Below are 6034 nucleotides of genomic sequence, written 5' to 3'. Positions count from 1 at the left end.
GAGAGAGCAAAGGCGGATCATGTTATATATGTATGTATGTATTAAAACTGAACATACATTATCACATTGTTTATGTGATGACACCAAGTTTGACGGTGTATACTCACTTTAATATAATATTCCAATAAAACCCGACCGTTTTGTTTGAAAATGGACCGCCATAGCCATTACCAATAAACGTTTTTGATCATTAGTTGATCAATATGATCAACACGCAGATAAAGTACTAGATCAGAGTCTTCATTTTGCAGCGTTTATGTATCTTCGGGCACAAAAGCCTCGTAACCTCTAAATACTTCATGGATACAGCCAGCTAGATTGAGTGGCCGTATCAGAGTTCTCATGTTGGTTACTAGAAGAGCAGGTGGACGAAATGTATACATGATTGCATGGGTGCATACGGACTCATGCATGCGTATGAATATGAAATGTATTCTTATACACTGAAAAGGCGGAGAAGGATTCGGTAACACGGTGAACCTCGTCTCGTGTAAAGCATATGTCTAAGCGGTAGGAGCGTGAGCAACTGAGGAGTTGGTCTATCAGATAAAACGCTAATAATAATAGTTTTAGATAATTTGAGTGGAGCTTGAGCTGCAAAACAACAAGGAAAAACAACTTAGTTGGGATAAAAAAGAAGTTGGCTTAACGAACATTAAGAACTATTAACTGTCGCCGTTCGATTGGTGATAAAATACCCATGTATGAGCCGACATACGCAGAGGAAAGAGCACGAATAAAAACCTGAGACAATCTGAGGAAGCAAGACAACGTTAAGCGATCATTGTCATCCGAAGGAAAAACCAAAAGCATTCAGCCGTAGAGCAGAAACAGTCGTGAATAGAAGACTCAGTTTGAACTTAAAAAAATGACTTCGGTTCGGGGAGTCCCACTATGGTGCCATCTTAAACAAAAACCGGTACAACCCCTTGGTTTCGAAGGTAAACGCGTCGAATGAAGATAGTAATTCCGTAAGGTGTCGCCTACTGTCTATTCTATTGTACCAAGTCTTCTTTTGTCTGAGGGGCAATTTACGTTTTTTACGTTCAAAATCATTTACGGAATTCGGGGTAGGGAAGAACTGCGATTAGAAAAATTGCCAAATGTCCGAGAAGCGTCAACGCATTCTTCAGGCCAAAATTGTAAAGGTCTACAGTAGTACGCTATTGCATTGTGTACTTGCTAGTGATTCTGTTTTTATTGATGTGTTCATCGAGTAGATTTTGTAGCCCTACTGCATCGAGGTGTGTTGGTGAAATCAGGTACGTCAGCACGCCTTTCAACGTATTTTCAATAGATATTTCTTAACGTGATAGAATAGCACGTCTCTTGGTTTAGTCATTGTCGTCGCTGAACTACTTCCAGCCTAACTTAGCGCTGCACAGGCGTCTATTTTTACGTCGTAACCATCCTTGAGACATTGGCTTGCCTGGCGACTGAGTGACGAATGCCGACCATTTGCTGTGATAGTACATTTGTATGTTGGCAACTACTTTAAACGAGGCCCCGTTTCGTTCGAGTCATCCGTTGCCTCGGCGCAGAACCTTGTATATCGCGAGCATCATCGACATCATCTAGTCAGACTCAATGTAACTCTGTATCGTTCTCGTTTACTTTATACAAAAGAAAATGCGAATTCGCCTTCAGAGAAACGAGTAGGCCCCCTTGTTACGTTACGTCTTTGTCATCACGTTTTCTGCCAGTTCCTTTTCTCGTATTGTGATTCCGTCACTTCTATCACCACCGCAGGAGTCCGTGTGGCTGTATGTGTAGGTCGAAGAATCGGTGAAGGTGCTAGTAGAGCATTTCAGTCGGGGCGGGGGGGGCGTAGGTCAAGATAACCGAGAGCCGCAGTGAACAGCAACAAGAGGCATGTAAAACAAACGTGAAGTGAGTCTCTGATACAGATACTGCAGCTGCCGGCAAATAGACAAAAAAGTTATCGCCAACACCTTGAGACTGGTAGATCAGGGCGCTCGTTGCTGACATAGCTACAATATGACAGAGATACAATAATGTCCTGTTGCTTTGAACTGTCGTCTGTAGATGCCAGGAAACTGGTTGGTAGTGGTAAACCACTACAGCAAATGGTGCTGCCAGCCGGACACCACTTAAGCAAACGAGGCAGCAAGCACAAGTACGAGCACCGCGCCCCTATCGCGTCCTTTACAGAGCTGCTTGACCAAGAAAGAAATCTGAGCGTATAATACGGAGCTGAAGCAACCGAAGAAGCAACTCAAATTAGGGCCGAGTTCACTGCTAGGTAAGCCGCAATACGCAAACAGTTCACACGGAGATTTTAGTCTCTCTTGCGGTACTTCCCTTCAACATCCTTCGATCGCGTCCCTAATACCAGATACAAGGCTTTTTCTCATGTTATTGTTTGTGTTGGTTGCTACTTGTGTTGGGTCGCTATGGCCGCGGCCGCCTATATCGTTCCTGGCTATTGAACAGGTTTGTTAGACCTGGCAACGTTCTTATAATGTCATTGCTTACATAGCAGCCCACTGTTCAGTTTCCACCTCTACATTGCTTTTGCCGGCCACTGCTACTGTTGCTTACGACGGTCAACATATCCATCATATCGATATGGCGTTCTTGTTTTTACTGTTTGTATTGCGCGAGATAATCGCTGCTGGACGCTTTTACAAATGCCCGATCGAATGAGCGGTAGGGCCTGACATTCTCAATGATTCACCCAAGCACCAACCGATTTGCGTTAATGATACTATTCTTCATAGCATTGTAAAAAGTAGTAGGATAAGCGATTTGAATAGGTTTACAGGAAGGGCTGGAGCCCTTGACGGCCCCGAACGATTGGCGTTCCTGCCACAGCGCGGTATATGTATATTGTGATTTTTCTAAATAAAATACGATCACCGTCACAGTTCCTGTTGGTGGTAGTGCCTAACAATCATTACTGCTGTTGTCGATGCTGCGACCGTTATTACCATTACGCCGCTTTCATGAGTCCGACAACTAAGAGGTTTTTGTGTCTGTATATACACAATTTGTACGATTATACTATATTTTCTATTACCGTAAAAGGGAGCGAGAGTTACAGCCACTTTAATGTATGAAGTGACGGCAGCAGTAAGTGGCTGTACAACACGAATAACGTGCTTCGCTACCGGTCGCAAAACACACACGCAATTAATACGATTTCCTCTAGTAACGTCTGCAGACTAGAAATGAACGGAAAAATATGACAACCGAGAAAAGATAAGGAAAATCAAAAAAACGTTTCACATCATGACCGCCTATCTGTCACTTGCTGCAGGTGGCTCGGGTTCCAATAAATGGCAGAGACAGGACAGCGCACAAACAAAGCATTGACCTTTACGCCAATGATAGCAGCAGCAGCAGCAGCGATAATAGAAGAAACGTGTCCATACGTTTTTACTTATTTCGTTTGTACCTTCGTGGTTAATGATTGTAAGAATCATTGTAGCAATTCCCATATATATATATATATATATATATAATGAATATTAGCAATATATATTTGCAATATATTTGCTATTAGCCTTCCTTGCATAGACGTTTTGTCCTTTTCATGCTTTTTCAGACTATTCAGTGCGCATGTGTCCCTAGCATACGACTCTATGACTAGCCAGCGATCCTATGCGATCGACGGGCCCTGACAGAGTTGCAGAGCGAGCACTTTCCGGCCACCCTCTAGAAGAACAAGGTGCGGTGTATTCTGTATTCTATTTTGGTGCAGAACCCTCTGTCCGTCTGCTTCGCGAACTGGTGCCAGATAGAGTTTTGTTGATGATGATCTTTCGAAGTGTGGCAATCAGCATCGTTACGGTGTTTCAATGAAATGAAAAAGGTCACTGAACAAGTGGCATTTATGACGCTGTACACTGCACACAGCGAGACCCTAACGCAACGACTCCATAAACGATTCAACCAAAAATTACGGCTAGACTGCGGGGCGACGAATAGCTTTTGTCGAACATTTGACCACCTCTTTGGCCAGCAGCAAGGGGAGTATCCATCTTGCAGCCGATACCGTTTGTAACACACATTGCCCCCCACTGTCAAGGGACCCACAGATGGAATACACTGACCGACCGGTTCAAGTGACAAGGGCGGTGGTGCTAAGGTAAGATGCTAGCAGTAGCAGCTAGCGGGCATTGTCTGTTATTGTTGGTAATGGTGCCCGTGTTCGTGGTACGATATGGGTAGAATGGCAAAAGTTGAAAATCAAGAACAGTTATAGCATAGACACCGTCAATGTCTTCGCTTGCTTGAAGCGAAGTGAAATCGACAACACCTTTTCGTGTTGTTGCCGAATAAAAAGCTTACTCCGTAAGAAATAGACCGACAGACCAACACAGACACACAGATAGTCGTGGTCGTTGCTTAAAGAAACGTCACGGCAGAAGCAACTGGTGATGTCCTTAGTGCGGGACGTTGGTGAATCCATATATATATACACGGAGAAAAGACGAACACATTTAAGGCAAGAAAAGGAAAGCGAGGCCAAAGGGGGCCACTGGGCTTTGTCGACTCAGCCCGAAGCCGTCCTGTCCCTGACAAACGTAGGACGTCGCCTCCTGTAGTCCTTAGACGCCTGATGGAGCCAACACTGCTACGAGACCCACCACCGTCAACGAATATTGTTACGAATGGGCGAATAAAAAACGTTGTGGATGCGCTGTCGCCGCTATCGATCAGTACGGCACTGCGCAACTGCTAGATGCTTATATCGTTGACATAGCATTACGGATGATAAGGATAACGCCAATGATTGAAGAATATGTGTGATTGTATGTATCGTGTTCTTCGCGTGCCTCTGCGTGCGTTGTCTCTGTGTGTCTGTCAGTGAGTCGACAACAGACCATGATGAGATTGTTCATCTTTATGTTTATCATTATTTTTGAGCCCTGTTACGCGCAACAACGCTGCCGCCACCGCCACCGCCACCGCCACCGCCGCCGCCGCCGCCGGAATACCAGGAATAGTTTTTGGATAAGAAGAGGGTGTCAGTCTTAAGAGCCCCTTTTTTGTCGGCTTTTCCTTCGTGCGCTCGATACTGAGCAGTTCGACAGATAAATAGACTGAGCTATATTCGATTACTGAAAGGCAGTACCGGCCCATTGGTTGCTTGTTCGTTCGACAATAACGCTACGCGGTTGTGTTTCGCCGATGATGACACCAAGGAGTGTTGAGGCGAACGATAGGCTGGTAGGGACGTTGATCAGACAGGGTCAAACGATACTGGCGGCATGATGGATAACAGGAATGAGAACACAGGAGGGCGGGGGAGGTGCAATGGGCTCCTAGTTGTCGAACTATGACATCGTAGTCCAATGAGATGGGAGCGGACTTTATAGGTGGTTTTCTAATCATACTTCGACTTAGCAGGTAGTTGCTCAGGTAGTTGCTATGAGGGAAACAGCAGCAGCATCGGACAGATGGTCACTACGATGTTGTTGATGCATCCGTGGCGGCGCACTGTCAGGGATATAGTAACCGGACTAATGACAGCACTAACGACAAGGCTGCGTGCAGATCCGACGGGTGTGGGGTCAAAATGATGAATGTTGTATTTAGATTCATGTTCGGCCATCGTTTTAATGAGTAAATGTCGACGCTAGCTTGTTTTTCCTTTTTGACCGTTACTTCATCAGGTAGATGCCAACACAGCATGCGCCTTTCGACTAACGAGATGGACGCTTTCGACCGTTACCGCCATTGTGCGATTACGTTGCTTTTACCTTTTTCTATAGGTTTTCGCCGTTTTTTCTTCATCTCACAAAATGAAGACCAGTTCACATAGTTGTGAGAATTCGTTCATCAAACAGCCAGTTCTCTGTCGTTTCTGTAACTGTTGATCTAGCTGTATTGTACGTCTTGGACGTTTTTACTGCCGCCGTCCAACAATAAGGGCGAACGCGCCAAACACAGACACAACGTATAGCACGTTCGACCATCTGACGACCTGGTAAAAATTCACGCTTTCACCGGCAGCGAACGCAGGGATAGGCGCAACGTGTCTGTTTCAGAAATTTGCGACGTATCA

Source organism: Varroa jacobsoni, unplaced genomic scaffold, assembly GCF_002532875.2.
Source record: "Varroa jacobsoni isolate VJ856 unplaced genomic scaffold, vjacob_1.0 scaffold_832, whole genome shotgun sequence".
NCBI classification, from domain to species: domain Eukaryota; kingdom Metazoa; phylum Arthropoda; class Arachnida; order Mesostigmata; family Varroidae; genus Varroa; species Varroa jacobsoni.
This window is presented reverse-complemented; position numbering follows the sequence as displayed.